The sequence below is a fragment of the Desmodus rotundus genome, chromosome 4 (genome assembly GCF_022682495.2).
Source record: "Desmodus rotundus isolate HL8 chromosome 4, HLdesRot8A.1, whole genome shotgun sequence".
Classification (NCBI taxonomy): domain Eukaryota; kingdom Metazoa; phylum Chordata; class Mammalia; order Chiroptera; family Phyllostomidae; genus Desmodus; species Desmodus rotundus.
The window spans coordinates 52205615-52226822 of NC_071390.1; the positions used below are offsets into that span (position 1 = coordinate 52205615).

Sequence of the window (21208 nt, forward strand, 5' to 3'; positions counted from 1 at the left end):
AGAACACAAGAGACAATTAAAGGAACTCCCAGTGGCCAATTCAAAGGGAAAAAAAAAAGTAATATTGAATTATAACCTAAAATATAAATATCTATCAATTCATGCTGATATAAAGAAAATATTAAATATATAAATGGGGAAGATAAACAAATGTCACTTGCAGAAGAATTCCAAATAATTTGTACAGACACTTCACCTCAAGCATGGGGAACATACAACACTCACCTTAAGTGGGGGCTGTGAATAGAGAATTCCTTCCAAAGAATACATATAGGATGGAAGAGGGGTAGGGGAAGAACAATTTTAGTGGACAAACTCAGCCAGATGATCAAGGTCATTATCAACAAAGATAAACATGTTGATAATATGTAACTTGATATGATAAGAATTACACTGTATTTCTGTGATTTTTCTACCCCAAAACTCACAACTCCAGTCTAATCATGAGAAAACCATCAGATAAATCCCAATAGAGGGGCTTCCTCTAAGTGTACTTGACTAGTATTCCTCAAAGCTGTCAAGGTCATCATAAACAAGGCAAGTCTGAGAAATTGTCACAGCCAAGAGAAACAATAAAAATCAGTAGTACATTTTTTAAAAATCACACACAAAAGGAAAAACTAGGTAACAAAGGAAAAATAAACCACATGTAAACAATACATAGTGTACCTACTATTCCAAAAATGTATGTCCCAGTGAAATACTCTTTTACAGGAATTAGCCCAGATCATGGTAAATTATATTCAAAATATTTTTTAAAAAATCTTAACACAAATGGTTTAGGGACTGCCATTACATTTTTATTAAGTACTCACTTTCTCCTGTGCAAAGACAGGAGAAATAAGAGGGCATTAGAACTTACTCACCCTTAGAATCAGAAGAAAAAAACATAAAGATCCCAAGGTTCAGAGAGGTTAAGCATGATAATGCTTATGTGATTATATATTTAATAATGTAGTCCCTAACAAACTGTGTAAGCAGAAATTTGGTATATTTTGAATACATTAGAAAAGGTTGTTATTTAAAGGATTGTTGATGAATTATTTTTAAAAGCAAAATTCCTTTTAAGTTCTTTTATAAATTTGATGTCCACATTAAAAATAATAAAAATATTGAAAGAGTAAATAGGAATGGATGGAGTAGGAAGGAATGAGGGAAGACTATTAATTCTATTTGATCTTAAAATATTCTAATAAGAAAATTCTACACTGAACTTCCCATCTACTCATGGGTTACATCTTACATATTTTAATTCATTAAATACTTATTGAGCATCTACTGTAAGCCAGACATAATTCTAATATTATAAATACAATGATGACTAAAATCATTGGACCTTCAAAGTGCTCACTGTCTGATAAGGAAGAAAGCATAACTAAAACAGAGAACAAAGTCCCTTGAAAAGTCTGGAAAGGCTTTCCAGAGAAAGTAATATGTGAATTGGGTTTTAACACCATTGTAAAATAAGAATTTAATAAGAATTTGAATAATAAGAATTTAACACTGTTGTATAATACGAATTTGACCTTGTTCCTCAGAAGGAAGCCTCTAAACTTTTGAAGTTTCCCAAGTGATATATCTTTGTTGTGCATCATGGGCCCTTCCAGCCACACTGAGTTTGTGCTAACCAGTGACTCATTAACTGCAATAAATGTATGTACTCTAAGATACTAATAATAAGGAAAACTGAGTGAAGCAGTATATGGGAACTAGTGGGCCCCAATATACTTTCCAGATGAGGACTGGCTATGCTGGAAAGACCAACCATGTTATTAGAGCAGGGGTGTCAAAGTCATTTTCACCAGGGGCCACATCAGCCTCGGGGTTGCCTTCAAAGGGCCAAATGTAATTTCAATTCCTTAACAGTTAAGGAGTAGTTACATTTATACAGTCCTAAAATTATTTTGGCCCTTTGAAGGCAACTGTGAGGCTGATGTGGCCCCTGGTGAAAATGAATTTGACACCCCTAGATTAGGGTGTTGGAACTTTGAGCCACAGGGTATCAGCCTGACCTCTGTGGAGTAGAGAAAGGCTGGAGACTGAGTTTGGTTGTATGGCCAATAATTCAGTCAATCATGTCTACATAACGAAGCCCCAATGAAAACTCTGAATACTGAGACAGTGGTCTTCCCTGTTTAGTGTAATAGACAATGATGTCCTGGGAGAGTGACACAGCCTGAGGACACAGAAGCTTTACTTTCAGGACCCTCCTAGAGGCATAGGACCTTGCATCTCTCCCTTTTGCTGGTTCAGATTTGTAACCTTTTGTTATAATAAAACTGTAATCTTTTTTCTCCTTTATTTTAAAGAGAGAGAGAAAAATAGATTTGTTGTTCCACTTATCTATGCACTCATTGGTTGCTTCTTGCATGTGCCCTGACCAGGGATGAAACCTGCCAAGGTTCCATTGATGTATCCAAACGACACTCTACCAACTGAGCTACTGGGAAAGGGCAAAACTGTAATCTTAAGTATAGCACTTTCTGAGTCCTGTGACTTGTTCTAGCAAATTATCACGCCTGAGGTGGTCTGGGGAATCCCTGAGTTTTAGCTAGTTGGTCAGAAATGTAGGCGTCTTCAAGACTCCCAAACCTGTGGTTGGTGTTTGAAGTACAGGCAGTCTTGGAGGAAACTGACCTTAACTTGTGAAATTTGGAGAACCAAGATGGCGGCGTAGGTAGACACACTGCGCCTCCTCGCACAACCAGAACTGACAGAGAATCGAACAGCAAGGGGGACCAACACCAAGGAAATAGAAAATAAACATTCATCCAGACCGGTAGGAGGGGCGGAGACGGGCACCGGGGTGGAGAGGACTCGCGTGGCTGTGGCGGGACTGAGACTGGTGGAGTGTGGGACAAATGGCGCAGGCAGTCCGACCACTAGCAGACCCTGCGGCCCCACATTCGCACAGATAAACCCAGAGGGCCGGACTCAGAGTGGCGGAGAGTGGGGCAGGCAGAGCAGCGGGTAGCACCCTGTAGCACCACATTCGCCCACAGATAAACCGGACGAACGGCGGGCAGCAAAGCAGACCGCGCAGCCCAGGGCTCTAGCTCAGAGAAATAAAGCCTCAAACCTCTGATTGAAAACGCCCGTGGGGGTTGGGGCAGCAGCAGGAGAAACTCCCAGCCTCATAGGAGAGGTGGTTGGAGAGACCCACAGGGGCCTAGAGTGTGCACGGGCCCACTTACTCGGGAACCAGCACCAGAGTGGCCCAGTTTGATTGTGGGTATCGGAGTGAAAGATTGAAAGCCGGAGGAGAGTGAGGCGGGCGCCATTGCTCCCTCTCGGCCCCTCCCCCACGTACAGGGTCACAGCGCTGCGACCAGCATTACCCCGCCCCGGTGAACACCTAAGGCTCCGCCCCTTGAAGTAACAGACGCGCCAAGACCAAAAAAAAAAAAAAAAAAAAGGCCCAAATGACAGAACACTTCAAAGCTCCAGAAAAAATACAACTAAGCGAGGAAGAGATAGCCAACCTATCGGATGCACAGTTCAAAGCACTGGTTATCAATATGCTCACAGACTTGGTTGAATCTATTCGAAAAACAGATGAAAAAATGAAGCCTATGCTAAGAGAAACAAAGGAAAATGTACAGGGAACCAATAGTGATGAGAAGGAAACTGGGACTCAAATCAATGGTGTGGACCAGAAGGAAGAAACAAACATCCAACCAGAAAAGAATGAAGAAACAAGAACTTGGAAAAATGAGGAGAGGCTTAGGAACCTCCCAGACGCCTTGAAACGTTCCAACATCCGAAATATAGGGGTGCCAGAAGGAGAAGAGGAAGAACAAAAAATTGAAAACTTATTTGAACAAATAATGGAGAACTTCCCCGATCTGGCAAAGGAAATAGACTTCCGGGAAGTCCAGGAAGCTCAGAGAGTCCCAAAGAAGCTGGACCCAAGGAGGAACACGCCAAGGCACATCATAATTACATTACCCAAGATTAAACGCAAGGACCTACATCCAAGATTACTGTATCCAGCAAAGCTATCACTTAGAATGGAAGGGAAGATAAAGTGCTTTTCAGATAAGGTCAAGTTAAAGAAGTTCATCATCACCAAGCCCTTATTATATGAAATGTTAAAGGGAGTTACCTAAGAAAAAGAAGATCAAAAATAGGAACAATAAAAATGACAGCAAACTTACAGTTATTAACGGCCACACATAAAACAAAAACGAGAGCAAACTAGGCAAACAACTAGAACATGAGGGTTGTCATTAAGGGAGTGGGAGGGGGAGGGGGGGGAAAGATACAGAGAATAAGTAGCATAGATGATAGGTGGAAAATAGACAGGGGGAGGGTAAAAATAGTGTAGGAAATGTAGAAGCCAAAGAACTTATAAGTATGACCTATGGACATGAACTATAGGGGGGGAATGTGGGAGGGAGGGGGGTGGGCAGGATGGAGTGGAGTGGGGGGGGGAATAGGACAACTGTAATAGCATAATCAATAAATATATTAAAAAAAAAACACAACAAAATAAGCAAAAAAAAAAAAAAAAAAACCTTGTGAAATTTGAGCTAACTCTGGTTAATATCATAACTGCATTGCAAATACCCTAGAAGAAGTAGTTTAAAAAAGAATTTACAAAGTTATTCATCACAAAGTACAGAACATATCAATACAATGGAATGTGAATTAACCATGAAAAAATTTTGTAGATGAATATTTATTGACATGAAGATATAATCACCATACTCTTTATTTAGCTTCCCCTGAGATCCGGACTTGTATATTAACTTACTACTAAATATTTCCACTTGGTTTTCTATTAGGTATCTAAAATCTAACATGTCCAAACGAAAAAACATCTTGATTCTCAGCATATATACCCCAATCAGCTTCTCCATACTCTTCCCTATCTTAGTAAATAGTACTACCATTCAGTCATTTGTTCAGGTCCATATTGAAGACATGCTTCAATGACTTCCTTCTTTCTCTAACACCTCATCAATCCATCAGCAAATCTTATTGGTGCTACTCTCAAAACATATCCCTTGTCACCACCTCCACTGCCACACCCTAACAAAGTCACCTAGGATATTGCCTACAAAACTGCAAAGCCTTCTATCTGTTCTCCATCGCTTCCACTTCTTCCACTGCAATCACTTCTTCCATTGCAATCACTTCTTCACACAACCACCAGAATATTTTCAAAAGAAATCAATGTCATTACTCCACAGAAGACACTCCAATGTCTTCCCATTACATTCTGAATAAACTCTAGATTCCTAATCTTAAATCTCTCATGATCTAGCCTGTACTTCTCTCAAAAATTTCATGTTTTTTAAAAATATATTTTATTGATTTTGCTATTACAGTTGTCCCCGTTTTTCCCCCTTTCCCTCCAGCAATAACCCCCCTTAGTTCATGTCCATGGGCCATGCATGTAAGTTCTTTGGTTTCTCCATTACCTATACTATTCTTAACATCCCTCTATTTTGTACCTACCAATTATGCTTAATCCCTGCACCTTTCCCCCCATTGTCCCCTTTCCCCCGCCCAGCTGATAACTATACATGTAATCCCCATATCTTTGATTCTGTTCATGTTCTGGTTGTTTGCTTAGTTTGCTTTTTTTTTTTAGATTCCGCTGTTGATAGTTGTGAATTTGTTGCCATTTTAATGTTCATAGTTTTGACCTTCTTCTTTTTCTTAAATAAGTCCCTTTAACATTTCATGTAATAATGGCTTGGTGATAAATTCCTTTAGCTTTACCTTTTCTGGGATCACTTTATCTGCCTTTTCATTCTAAATGACAGCTTTGCTGGATAGAGTAATCTAAGTTGTAGGTCCTTGCTTTTCATCACTTTGAATACTTCTTGCCCTGGCAATACTTCTTGCCTGCACGCTTGCTTTGAGAAATCAGCTGACAGTCTTATGGGAACTTCTTGGTAGGTAACTCTCTGCTTTTCTCTTGCTGCTTTTAAGATTCTCTCTTTATCTTTAAAATTTGGCATGTTAAGTATGATGTGTCTTGGTGTGGTCCTCTTTGGATCAAACTTATTTGGGATTCTCTGTACTTCCTGGACTTGTATGTCTATTTCCTTGACCAGATTAAGGAAGTTTTCTTTCATTATTTTTTCAAATAAGTTTTCAATTTCTTGCTCTTCCTCTTCTCCTTCTGGCATCCATATGATTCAGATGTTGGTATGTTTGGAGATGTCCCAGAGGTACCTTATACTATCCTCATTGTTTTGAGTTCTTTTTTCTTCTTCCGGTTCTGGTTGAATACTTATTTCTTCCTTATGTTTCAAATCACTGATTTGAATCCCAGCTTCATCCCCTCCACTGTTGGTTCCCTGTAGATTTTTCTTTATGTCATTTAGTGTAATCTTTATTTCTCCCTGGATTTTTTCATTTTGTTGCCATACTCAATGAGTTCTGTGAACATCCTGATCACCAGTGTTTTGAACTCTGCATCTGATAGGTTGGTTATCTCTGTTTTGTTTAGTTGTTTTTCTGGGTTTTTTTTTCTCTTTTCATTTCGGTCATATTTCTTTGCCTCCTCAATTTGTCAGCCTCCCTGTGTTTGGTTCCAAGTATTAAGTACAGCTGTTTCGATTCCCTGTCTTAGTAGTGTGGCCTATTGTAAAAAATGCACCCATCTGGATGAATGTGGCTTCTTTCAATCCTTGATTGTCAGACTTCCATACAGCTCAATTTTCTGATTGTTCTGGGTGTTATTTGTTTTGAGATCTAGTTGTGGTTGTACGAGGAGGTGAAGCATGTTTACATACACTTCCATCTTGACCTCAAAAATTTCATCTTTACGGCTCTCTGCCCATCATCTTTTAAAAATGCCAAGCATGTTCCCATCTCAAGGATTTTTTACTTGCGAATCCCCCATTACATGGAATGCCTGGATCCCCAGCTCTTTGCATAGCCTTTTCTACCCTTTATTCAGCTCTCTACTTAAATGTTACCATCCTCAAAGGGACTTTACTGAACAACTCATATAAAATTACCACCTGCTACTCGGTTCATCTCCCTACTCTGCTTCATTGTTTTCTTGTATTTATCAATCCCATACATCACTTATTACCTACCTTCCCCATTAGAATATAAGCTCCCTAATGCAGGGGCTTCAAGTATCTTGCTTGCTACTGTATCTCCAGAGTCCAGTAGAACATGTGAATACATAGTGGGCATACCATAAACATTTGTTGAATGAATAAATCATTAGGATGTTAGGTGAAAAGAGCAGACTATACAGTATTTTCAAAATTATTTTATTTTTATAAAATTAAACAAAATTAAATATAAGAGTCAATATACACACAACCCATAGAGCCAATCCTCATTATTCCTGAATTCAATACATGCAAACTTGCCTACTAACCAGAATTTATTTCTTATACCCAAATCCACATTTGCAGCATATTTGTCATCATTCAGGAACATGCACAAGAAATCACAGAATGGCAAAACATTTGAGTCCTCTCAGGCATATATTCCCAACTGAGGTCAAACTAGGCAATACTCTACCTTCTTGTTTCACCTCTCACACTATAAACAAGTGGCCCTTTGGTGGTTTATTTAGTGTCACATTACTTACATTTTTGTGTTTTGGGTTGGTGATTTAACTGTTTAAAATGAAGTGCTGAAGCGCTGCCCTGGCTGATATAGCTCAGTGGATTAAGCTCAGGCCTGCAAACCAAAGGGTCACAGGTTTGATTCCCAGTCAGGACACATGCCTGGGTTGCAGGCCAGGTCCCTAGCAGGGGGTGTGCTGGAGGCAACCACACATTGATGTTTCTCTCCCTCTCTTCCTCCCTCCCTTCCCTTCTCTCTAAAATTAAATACAATCTTTTTTAATTTTTTTTTTAAAAATGTGCTTAAGTGCTGTTTAGTGTTTCTAAGTTCAAGAAGGCTATGATGTGCCTTCTGAAGAAAATACATGTGTTAGAGAAGTCTGTTCAGTAATAAGTTATAGTGCTTTTGCCATGAGTTCAATGTTAATAAATCAATAATATATATAATATAAAGTGTCTTTAAACAAAACTAAATTAAAGTGAGGTTATGTGTTGATCAGTTAACAAAAATATAATCAAAGACTAACGGAAACCTGCTCTTCATGAGGACTTCTCGTCAACATGGTGGCATAGATAAAACAGCTCACCTCCTCACACAACCACATCAAAATTACAACTAAACTCTAAAACAACCATCACTCAGAATTGACAGAAATCGAGTTGAATGGAAGTCTGACAACTACGGAATTAAAGAAACTAATGCATCCAGACTAGCAGGAGGGGCAAAAACACAGAATGGGCTAGTCCTACTACCACATATGGTGCATAAAAATTCAGGAGGGATGCAGATCATCATTCAGCACCACAAATCGAATGCTTCCATGTTTCATGTTATCCTCTTGCTATGTAAGTAGAGCAAACGTAGTTAGGCCATGGTCTCACTGATGGGGGGGCTATCTTGTCATCTGTTAAAGTAAATTAACTATTCTATAAACATGTGCAAACAGTCCTAAATAAATATAAATCTAAAGTTTTATTGGTGTGAAATTAAATCCTTATTGGCCAAATGCCTGTTTTAATGAGCTGTCTTGTAAAGATTTTTGCTGAGCTAATGATTTTTAGTAATGCAGCTCACAAAACAGTACAAGGTCATATGAAGAAAATTATTGCATCTTTGTTAACCTCAGCAATCACTTTGTTTCTTTAGTTTAGAGAATTGGTTATTATCTGGTTATAATATTTGCTGAAATTTTCTATTCTCTCTTGAGCTAAACTGAATAATGGAAAATAATTCTCACAACGTGTATGTAATAACACTAACAACAGGAAGATTAAATTAGTCTTTTAATTCTACAACATGTATAGTGAAGACTGTCTCAGAATTGTGTACACTGTAATCAGCGCAGCTCTTGCAAAGCACTATTTCAAGCATGTAATTGGAGTACAGGAAGCAACTCCTTGCACCTGTGGTAAACTCTCCACTTCCTAGTCTGGAAACTCTCCTGAGAGTGACCTTGCATCTTTACAGTCTTGACATGTTCTCAGGAGAACACACAGTATCTTGTAACAATCAATTATAATGCAAATTAGGGCCCCATTGTTCTACCCTTTGTTAATGAAAATGATAAAACAGTATATTGACAAGCTGGGACACTTGTGATAGCTTTAATTGTGTCTTCTTTAGAACCCTGTTGCTTCTAGCACAATTAAGGTGTGGAAGAACATCAGGTATATGTTTACTCTGGGGCCTGGGAGAGCTTCCTAACATCCTAGAGCAAAGTGTCAGTTGCATGTGAAATGACAAATGATGATCCCCACAGAAAGCCGCTATCTGATGACGCTTGGAAGCGATTGTCTTTAACATCACAGGCATAACACTTTCAACGACATAGAGATGCACAAACAGTTGAACTTAGAAATAGCTGTATTGGCTTTATGTAATAAGGGAAGATTTTTAACTTAAAAAACATAAAATCAAGTAAAAAGACTAACAGAAACCTAATCCATTATTTCTCCTAGGAGCAGTGATTCAGTATTCATTAATTGTGTTTGCAGCAACATTATACAACATACTACCACAAATAATGAGTGCAGTGTGTGTGCATCTCAAATTAAAAGGTCAGAGATTACATACCATTATGTCATGGTGTTATCATAGTTAATGTTAATATAATCTTTGGTGAAAGAATTATAGGGTATAGGATTGTTTTTTCTTACTTGTGGGGCTTTTTTTTTAAATAAAATACCTTTGTTATATGAAAAAAACTGAGTCACTTATAATATTTTAAAATGAGAACTATATTAATAAGCATTCTCAGGTAACCAAAGGAATATAAAGTAAAAACAGAATATGAACAGTGATTATTTTCAGTGAATAAAAGCGTAAATCTATAGCTCTTCTCTTAACTACTTAACTTGGATCTTCTAAATGAAATCTCTATGTGCAAATACAGTGTATTATCTATATACTGCTCCCTAAGCAGTGAAACTATTCAAATACTAACAGTCTGAATCTCACTCATAATCACAGAATTTTAGAGTAGAAAGACTCTTTAGAGAGCATATAGTTAAGTTTCTAACCTAATGCAAGAGGTTACAATCTTTTTTTACAACCTTTTTTACAAATTGTCACCCAGCCTCTGACAGAATATGTTTGAGGAAAGAGAGCATGAGCCAATCTATAGTTTCCTCTTTACATAAGGCTTTCAAATATGTAAGACAAAACTTATCTGTTCCCTTAATCATCTCTTTTCAGGCTAAATATTCTAGTACACCTGTAACTCATTGTAGTATACAACTTTATCCATGCCCTTCTGTAATCCCCTTTTTTCACTATGGGCTGGACCTGGTGACTTGCTTCTAATAAACAGAATACAGCAAAGATGATGGAATGTCTCTTCCAAGATTAGGTTACAGACTCTGGCTTCCATCTTCTTCACTGTCATGAAAGCCAGTTGCCATGTTGTAAACTGCTCTATGGAGACTCCCACAAGGCAAGGAAATGAAGGAGGCCACCAGCCAACAAGCCAGCAAGGAACTGACTAGTCAGCCTCAATCAATCAACCCATGAGGAACTAAATCCTACCAATGACCATGTGAGAGAACTTGGAAGCAGACCCTCACTCAGTTAAGTCTTCAGATGAAATCAAAGCTGCAGCTACAACTTGATTGTAGCCTCTGAGACAGACACCTTGATTCCTGACCTATAGACGCTATGAGTTAAAAAAATATTTGTAGTTTTAAGTCACTAAATTTGGGGATAATCTGTTATGCAACAATAGATAACTAATACATCTAGCAATTCACTTCTCATCATAGCCTAAAAAAATTCCCACACATTAAATATAGAAATTTATATTCACATATATTAAATAGAGAAAAACTGGAAACAATTTAAATGTCCATCAAAGGGGATAGGTAAATACAATGTGATATAGTCTTCAGATTTAATGCTATGCATTATTTAAGTATAGATGAACCACATTTATTTCAGAATTAGATTTCAATATGAAAATAAAGTTGTAGAATTACTCCCATATTCAATTTATATAAAAATTATAAAACACATAAAGTACTACTGTTATTTGTGCATGCATTTTATATGTATATAAAATTATAAAAATGGATTACATTTGTTTAAGTATGTGGATTAAACACACATTACCTCTACTGACTCTTAAATTAAGTCTCCACTAAAAGTAAGAGTAAAAGAATACAAAGGATAAAAATCCGCAAGGGCAAAGAAATTGGAAAAGAAAATGATTGCAGGCGTAGAATTTACACAAAATTTTGGAAGCTGAAAAGCAGATAAATGTGCAGTAATTGATTAACATACCAGAGATGGAAATGGAGGATAAATGTTGGCAACCAAAAGCATGCATACTCCCACTAGAGAACCCAGAAAAGGCTCAGGAATTGGAGCTGTTTGCAGGTAGGAATATGGGGTAGGACTTAAAAATGGTAGAGCAATTTTAAAATGTGTTTAAGAAGCAATTTCATGTTTCAGATGCTTTCAACCCAATACAGCCAGGCAAATGCCATTCCCCTACATCTGAAGACTGCAGGCTTACTTTCTGAAGAGTGTGGGCCAAAGAGGGTGTGATTCTAGGACATCAAGCACAGGTAACTTGGGTGAGATGCCTTATTAAAAATAGGGCAACTTGCCCTGGCTGGTGTGGCTCAGTGGACTGAGTGCCTGCCTGCAAACCAAAGGGTTGCTGGTTTGATTCCCAGTTAGGGCACATGCCTGGGTTGTGGGCCAGGGCCCCAGTAGGCGGTGTGTGAAAGGCAGCCACACATTGATGTTTCTCTCCCTCTCTTTCTCCCTCCTTTCCCCTCTCTCTAAAAATAAATAAATTAAATCTTTAAATAAAAAAAAATTCTACGACATGAAAAAAAAAATCAATTCTGGGGATGACAGTAAAAGGAAATCCCAGGGTGGCAACTGTAGAGCAAGCCTACATAACAACCAAGCCATATCAGAGCAGAATGTTGAAGGATATACAAGGTAGGTTTCTAAGGGGGAAAGAAAGATTGATAAATTATCATGGGATTTGAATGAATTAAAGAGTTTTATGATTCTGGGTGAGTCAATATGATTTAGTGATCAGAACTTTAAAAACTGACCAAATTTAAAAAAGGTAATTATCATGCCTAAGAAAAAAATTTAAATTGTATAAGAAAAAAATTAGCCCTGAATGATGTTGCTCAGTGGATTGAGTGCCAGCCTGCAAACCGAAAGGTCGCCAGTTCAATTCCCAGTCTTGGCACACACCTGGGTTGCAGGCCAGGTCCCCAGTTAGGGGTGTGCAAGAGGCAACCAATTGATGTTTCTCCGTACATCGATATTTCTCTCCCTCTCTTTCTCCCTCCCCTTCCCTCTCTCTAAAAAGTAAATAAATTCTTAAAAGAAATAATTTTACAATACATATGTACCTATTAATAATCACTTTAAATGGTAATTCTGGTTATTTTTTTGTTTTTAAATTTGTTGTTGTCCTTCTTCTGGTTGTGCAAGGAGGTGAAGTGTATCTACCTATGCATCCATCTTGGCCAGAAGTCCCCTGATTTCTCAAAAGAAACCTTGCAGGCAAGAAGGGGATACAAAGGAGTATTCAAAGTCATGCAAGACAAGCACCTACATCCAAATTACTCTATCCAGCAAGGCTATCATTTAGAATGGAAGGGCAGATAAAGTGCTTCTCAGATAAGGTCAAGTTAAAGAAGTTCATCATCACCAAGCCCTTATTATATGAAATGGTAAAGGGATTTATCTAAGAAAAAGAAGATAAAAAATATGAACAGTAAAAATGACAGCAAACTCACAGTTATTAACAACTACACCTAAAAGAAAAACAAAAGCCAACTAAGCAAACAACTAGAACAAGAACAGAACCACAGAAGTGGAGATCACATGGAGGGTTATCAACAGGGGAATGGGAGGGGGAGAGAGGGGACAAAGGTACAAAGAATAAGTAGCATAAATGGTAGGTAGAAAATAGACAGGGGGAGGGTAAGAATAGTATAGGAAATGTAGAAGCCAAAGAACTTATATGCATGACCCATGGACATGAACTATAGGGGGGGAATGTGGGAGGGAGGGGGTGTGCAGGACGGAGTGGAGTAAAGGGGGGGAAATGGGACAACTGTAATAGCATAATCAATAAAATATATTTAAAAAAATTTTTTAAACTCAAGATGGATTAAAGACTTAAATGTTAGACGCGAAGCCATAAAAATCGAAATCATAGGCAGTAAAACCTTGGACATTTCAGATAGCAATATATTTTCTGATATATCTCCTCAAGTAAGGGAAACAAAGAAAAAAAATAAACAAATGGAACTACATCAAACGAAAAATTTTTTGCACAGCAAAGGAAACCATCAACAAAAAGAAAAGAAAACCCCTGAATGGAAGATATATTCACCAATGATACAATTGATAAGGGGTTAATATCCAAAATTTATAAAGAATTTGTAAAACTCAACACCAAAGAAACAAACAGTCCAATTTAAAAAATGGGCAAAGGACCTGAACAGACACTTCTCCAAAGAGGATATATAGATGAGATGCCCAATAGATACATGAAAAGATGCTCAATGTCACTAATCATCAGAGAAATATGAATTTCTCCGATATCCACAAGGAGAAATCATCACCTCACACCTGTCAGAATGGCTATTATCAATAAATCAACAAACAAGTGTTGGTAAGGATGTGGAGAAAGGGAACCCTTGTGCACTGTTGGTGGGAATGCAGATTCATTCAGCCACTGTGAAAACAACATGGAGTCACCTAAAAACATTAAAAATGGAACTGCCTATGACCCAGAAATTCCATTTCTGGAAATTTACCCAGGAAACCTGAAACACTAATTCAAAAGAATATATGCACCTCTATATTCACTGTAGCATTATTTACAATAGCCAAGATTTGGAAGCAGCCCAAGTGTTTATCAGTAGATGAGTGGACACAAAAGCTGTGATACATTTATACAATGAAATACTACTCAGCTGTAAAAAAGAAGGAAATCTGACTTTTTCCAACAGTATGCATGGACCTAGAGAATATTATGCTATGTGAAATAAGCCAGTCAGAGAAAGACTGTATCATATTATTTCACTCACATGTGGAATATAATGAACAAAATTAATTAACTACTAAATAGAAACAGGCTCATAGATACAGAGAACAGACTGACAACTGTCAGAGGGGAGGAGATTTGGGGGGCTGGGTGAAAAAGGTGAAGGGATTAAGAAAAAAACTTCACAGACACAGACAATGGTATGTGATTACCAGAGGGAAAAGGTGGTAGGGGAGGTAGAAGAGGGTAAAGGATGTATAAATGGTGATGGGAGGAGACCTGACTTGGGGTGGTGAACACACAACGCAATATACAGATGATGCGTTATAGAACTGTACAACTGAAACTGATATAACTTTACTTAAGGAAGAAAAGAATTATAGTCATTGTATAAATTATATAGCTGAGATTCAATATTTATAAAATATAAACAATAAATAATGATTTAACCCCCCCAATTACAGAATTATATAGAGGCTATAAGGGAGAAGACCATATGCATTAAAGAGCCAAAACCATATTCTATGGCATTTATATATGTTTAATATTTTATACCAAGTGATAAATTACACTATTAGAAATATTTCAGGCAGGTGAATATCGTTGCCTCAGAGGGTGAGATAACTGCTATTTTTCCTTCTAAGTATATAACACTATTTGGCTCTGACCATGTGGTTCAGCTAGTTCAGCAGCATCCTGCAAAGCAAAGGGTCGCCATTGATTCCTGGTCAGGGCACATGCCTGGGTTGCGGGTTCATCCCTGTCAGGGTCGTATGAGAGGCAACTAATTGATGTTTCTCTCCTTCTCTTTCTCCCTCCCTTTCCCTCTCTCCTAAAATAAATAAACAAAATCTTTATAATATTACTTGAATTTTTTAAATTATGCAAAATCCTTTATAAAAATAAGATTTCCTAATAGGGAAAGAGAATGAAGAAGCTTTGGCTTTATCTTAGTGCCTTATTTCTGAGAGAGAGGGGTAAAAAAACAGTTGTTAAAATGGTTCATTCTGGTAGGACTAGGAGTAATTGTTATATTATTTTTTTGCAGTTTTAAAATTTCTCAACACTTCCTTCCAGAAATCCCAATAGATTCCTATACAAATGGTTTTCAGACCTTTTATGGTTCTGTCTGCCTCCCTTGGAATGCTCTCAAGTTTGTCACTGTCAATTGAAATAGCCAATATGCAAAATGTGTTTCCAATCTAGTACAAAAATATAGTGGAACTGATAGTTTTGTGACCTGGATAAACTCCTGGTAATATAGCTGAACATATTTTTAGCAGCCACATTGCACAGGCAGTTCCTGCTACATTTGTGATTAACCAGAATTCCCAGATATTTTTCATATGATGCTGCCCAACTATTTTCATATGAGTTATGCCCAACTCTTCCTCATACTGATTTTTAGTATTTTAGGTTTTGAATTTAAACATAGGCTTATCCTTGTTAAATTTCATTTGAGCCCACGATTTCATCCTATTGATATAATTTTAAGGCTTTACTCATCATCTGTCCTATTAACGACTCTGGCAGCTTTGCAAATTACATACCTGATTGACATTTTTTTAATTTCTACTCTATCCAAAGTCCAAAGATAATCCACCAGAAACTTTCCTGGTAAAATCAAGAGTATAAGTGGGTACAGTTATTCAATCTTTTACACATTCATTTAATCAACCAAACCATACTTCATTACATACCAGCCACAAAGGTATCATGAAAGAATACGAAACTGCAGGATTATGCCTATAACTAACAACCCCCGATCTACTAATCTCATAATTCGAAATAGAAATAGAAGTACAGGATTCAAGAACAGAAAGAGAAGGAATTTGTTATGATAAATCAACCCATGCTAGCTCTTTTTGTTTAATACTCCATTATCGCCTGTTTGATATTGGTAATTGAATTTTCTCAGTAGTTAATATCCATTTTTACAGGTTTATAGTTTTCCAACTACTCTCCTCATTTGGTATATCAGAACATGTGTCTCTCTCTGGTTTTTATGATTTCTCAAAGATTAATAACTGTGGCTCTGAGATCATTAGTTAATTCAGCACTCCGAAATTCAAATGAGCCTTAAGACTTAAATTCATTTTTAAATATTCAGCCTTACCATACTGGGCTATAATTTCTAGTTTACAATTTGCTATGTATTTTCTAGTTTGAAAATTATTCTTCTTGCTGTTAATAATAATCTACATAGTACTTTTTTTTTAAACCTTCACCCAAGGATTTTTTATTCATTTTAGAGAGAGAGGAAGGAGGGGAAGAGAGGGAGCAAGCGAGTGAGAGCGAGAGGAATCTCACCCTGATGTGAGAGAGTAATATCAGTTGGTTGCACCCCCTCTAGGGATCAAATCCTCAACCTAGGCATGTGCCCTGACCAGGGATCGAACTCGTAACCTTTTGGTGAATGGGACAACGGCTCCAACCAACTGAGCCACCCAGCCAGGACCACAGTAGTTATTTTTTGAAGGAACTTTGTACTTTCTTTTAAAAGTCCTATAAATAGGTTAGACAAAAATTAATATAGCAGCCTGGGCCAGTGTGGCTCAGTTGGAGCGTCATCCTGTAAACTGAAACATAACGGGTTTGATTCCCAGCCAGGGTACATACCTAGGTTGCAGGTTCCCTCCCTGATCAGGACAGGGAAACTAATAGATGTTTCTTTTTCACCTTGATGTTTCTCCCCCTCTCTCTCCTCCTCCTCCCTTCCCCTCTCTCTAAAATCAATAAGCATGTCCTCAGGTGAAGATAAAAAAATTAACATACCATTATCTCATTTTATATATAAGAAAACTGAAACAGAGATTAGAATTATTGCCCAAGGTCAGAGAACTACAATGAACCAAAATCTCCTATTGCAGTCTAGGGCTCTTTTCAAAAGCCATATGGATCTCTAATACAAAACTACTGAAGATGGAACATAAAATTTCTTGCTTAAAAATTGATTTTTCTATTAGTGGTTGACAGGGGTTCAGGAGGGGGTGAGGTACAAAAGAAATGGGTGTGGCTATAAAAGAGCAATAAGATAGATTCTGTGGTGAAAATATTCTGTACCTTTATTGTATCAATGTCAATATCCTGGTTGTAATAATCGCTCTACAGTTTTGCAAGATGTTGCAGAGTTAGAGGTCTCTCTAACTGTGTGAACCTAGATTTACCTCAAAATAAAAGTTAAATAAGAATAATAAGTAATTGGTTTTCTTTTTAAAACTAATTTTACTTTAAAGAGGCTTACTTAAAGTGAATAGTTTAGGCAAATTAAAACGAAACAAAATAGAATCATGCATAGGGCTCTGAAAGTGGCCCACAACTTCAAAAGTGGGATAAATCCCATCAACCAAAGGCTCAAAAAAAAAAAAAAAGAAAGCCATAAAGATCCTTGGAAACTGAAAAAGAGCCCCCAGGATTCTTACTTTCCAAAGTAGCAAAACCAAACAAGACGCTGTAGGAAAGAAATTATTAAGTCACCACCCAAAGAATCACTAGAATAAAGTCAGAAGCACCAAGCTTTCCTCAACCCTTCACTGCAGTTCTCGATTGAAACACTGAATGTGCATGAGTGTCACCTTCAACCTGGTATTCGCAGCCACACATTTCCAGTCCCAAAACAGCTTTTTTTTTTTTTTTTTTGGCTACTCACGAAGTACCCCAAGCTTCAACAATTTCCTGCTTCTCTAGCTGCAGGACTTGCAATTAGGAAAACACTCACTCAGCGACTACAGCAGGTCTGGTTAGAAGAATGAGCTCATCCCTTCAGATGCACACCTGATCCTCAGGAAGGTGCTTCTCCTCCAGCAAGCAGGGTTTTATATGTTTAAAGTGACACACACAACCTGTGCAACCAGTTGTCCAGAGCCAGAACAAGTCCTTCCCGGTACACGCCTAGTGCCACATAATCATTTCCTGCTCTAGCCACTTCACACAGTCACCAAGTTCAGGTGGCAGTGGCTGCAGCAGCAGCTGCTGCTGCTTCTATTATAACCTCTCTAGAAAAGGATTTCATTTTCAGCTATAATGGAGCTCAAATCCTTTACCACTATCCTGTGAACATGGCACTGTTTGTTTCAACAGCTCCTTGCCCAGAGTCAGACCTTACCAGACTTGCCCTCGTAATTTTTCAGAATTTACAACTCATTTTCCTGAACCAGGAACAGAAGGCTTCTACATCTCTCTTATTCTGTTTGTCCTGTCTACAAGTCTCAACCCAGCCAGCTAAATGCGCCCTATGTAATTAGAGCTAAACGCTGCGCACTCAAGTTTGCCTCTGTTTCACTACTTCTAAGAAGCCATTTACTCTACCACAGTTACCTATTTATTGGTAAAGCACTTAATAATCCTATCCCAAAAGATATATCGACTTCATTTCAAATGATGTAATACTGGTACTAAATATCTTCAATCAAAAGTATCTGCGTAGCAAACAGTCACACAACAAATATTTTTGTGCACCTGTTATGTACAACTATCTCTGACAGAGTGCTGAACCGGACTTCAACCTAAACTAAATAAAATGAAATCCGAGAAAGAACCCTTCCACCTTAGCCTTCCACAGGACACTTCTGCAGTGTTTTTACTTCTTCCATACACTGCACTAAATTTCTAATATGCTAACAGGGTGGCTGATGAGTATAAACTAGTCAAGAGAAACACTTATATTCATTAATGGTTACCTTCGAGAGATGGCAAAGGACTTGCAGTCACGAAGGGGAAACCTAGGGTTTCTCAACTAATTTAGTATTGTTTAGTGTCCTGGACAGTGACTACAAGAAAGTTTACTCTATCATTCTTTTTTAATGTCTTAAATAATAATAATATTTTTAAAACAAAAAAGTGGAATTTCTGTGAAGCAAAGACAATCAACAGTGAAAAGGCAACAGAATGGGGAAAAGTATTTGTCAATCATTTATTTGATAAGGAGTTAATATCAAAAATATATTAAAAACTACAACTTAACATCAACCAATTTAGAAGTTCAAAAAGAACTTGAATGGACTTTTCTCCAGAGAAGATATACAAATAGCGAATAAGCACATGAAAAAGATGTTCAACATCACAAGTCATTAGGGAAAAGCAAATGAAAACCACAATGAGATACTGTTTCATATCCAGGAGGATGGCTACTATCAAAAAAACAGAAAATAACAATTGTTGATGAGGATGTGGAGAAATTGGAACACTTGTGCACTGCTGGTGGGATCATAAAATGGTATAGCCACTATGGAAAATGGTATGGCAATTCCTCAAAAAATTTAAAATATTATCCAGCAATTCCACTTCTGGGTATATATCCAAAGGAATTGAAAGCAGGGCCTCAAAGAGATCACTGTGCTCCCTGTTCATAGCAGCATTTTCACAATAGCCAAAAGATGAAAGCAACCCAAGTGAATGGATAAGCAAAATGTGAGATATAAATCTAACTCTATATATATACATATATACACATATATATACATATACATATACACCATGAAATATTTACTCAGCCTTAAGAAGAAAATTGTGATAGATGCTACAACACAGGTGAACCTGGTAGACATGATGCTAAGTGAAATAAGTCATACACCAAAGGACAAATGCACTGTGATGTCATTTGTATCAGGTACCTACAACAGTCAAATTCAGAGATCGACAGTAGAATGGAGTTGCCAGCGACTAGGGGAGGCAGGAAAGGGGTGTTGTTTAATGGGTGCAGAATTTCAGTTTTGTGAGATGTAAAGAGTTCTGGAGATTGTTGTACAACAACGTGAGGGTATTTGATCCTACTGAACTGTACATTTAAAACTGGTTAAGGTGGCAAATTTTATTTTGTGTATTTTACCATAATTTAAAAAATATAGAGAACTAATCAAAACAGGTCTTCGCCTGATGAATATAAGATATTAAGTAAGAAAAACTCTAAATTCAAATTCAGTCTACTGCTTTTCTCCTCTTTGAAAAAGCGATTCAAACATTATTGATGATAATTCTTGAAAAATACTCATGTGCCATAGGCAATAGGCAAATTCTTTACTCTGATCAGTTTCATACAAATAAAGAACCCAATATATTGGGGGCAGCAAATGTACTTCTAGAGAAGTAGAAAGTAAATATCATTACTAAATTCTGCCAGGGGAAAAGACTTATAACACCTCCTAATATTAAGGATGGTGGCTTGGAAATAAAAGTTATTGATCATTATCTCCTTTTAAAGTTAGAAATCTGCATTAAATTGTATTAGCCCCATTCCTGAGGCTTATTCATAAGGGTGGAGATAAGAAAACTATAATTAATTAATAAATAATCCTTTACAGGAAGAAATGTGCTTCACTGGGTTGTTGTATGGATTAAATGGGCTATTTCATGCAAAGCATTGAACACAGTGATTGGCACATGGAATTGCTCAACAAAACATTCAAACTTTCTGCATACAATTTTCTCATGTCCCCGTATTTCCCCTTAAACCAACATAATCAAAATTAGTTTGACTATTTTTAAGATAAACATGAACAGTATTTGAAATAACTATATACAGTTCATAAAGTGATTTTAAATCACCGTAATTTAATACTTAACAGTTGAAGTTGAATGAAGGAAAAATAAAACTAAAATCTGAGTGCCTACTATATAACAGCTATCGTGCTAAGAATTAACATCTATTATTTCACTTAATTTGCTCAGGTAGTATATTATAATCCTAATTTCACAGGTAAGGGAACTGAGGTTCAGAAATATTTAATAATTCGCCCAACTTTCCATAGCAGTATAAAATTGAAGGGCTGACATTTGAATTCTGTCTGGCTCCAAAGTGCATACTCTTATCACTAAAACTATCTTAAGCCCTGTGGAAGATAATTTCTCATTCTTGTGTTCAATTATTCATTCACTGACTCTCATTTAATCAAACAATTCAAAGCTGCCAGGCAAACTGTACTAAGTTAATGAAATAAAAATGTATAAAACAGCCTCTGCCCTTATAGCCTAGAGGGTGTATGTGTCTGAGCAGAGAGAGGGATGAATGAGCACAAATCAACCACAATACAATTGAATAAGAGCCCAAGAATAGTAGAATAAGCAGGAAACATGGGCAGTGAATACTAGATTAGGGAAATCTGAAAAATCACTGCAGATGAATTACCACTTCAGCTAAAT

The 21208-nt window shown here is 37.2% G+C and overlaps 1 protein-coding gene across 8 annotated transcripts in view; it reads right to left on the reverse strand.

Moving 5' to 3' along the window:
* Positions 1-21208, reverse strand: part of USP54 (ubiquitin specific peptidase 54) — a 141625-nt gene that overhangs the window by 100867 nt on the left and 19550 nt on the right. For 3 of the 8 annotated variants that reach the window (XM_045196162.2, XM_024561231.3, XM_024561235.3), the window contains exon 1: positions 17790-17906. The exons of 4 other annotated variants lie outside the window; for them this stretch is intronic. The gene's annotated coding sequence lies outside the window, so the exon portion shown is untranslated. Of the gene's footprint in view, positions 1-17720; positions 17740-17789; positions 17907-21208 lie in introns of those variants that run through there. One more of the 8 variants, XM_045196161.2, reaches the window with a different exon arrangement.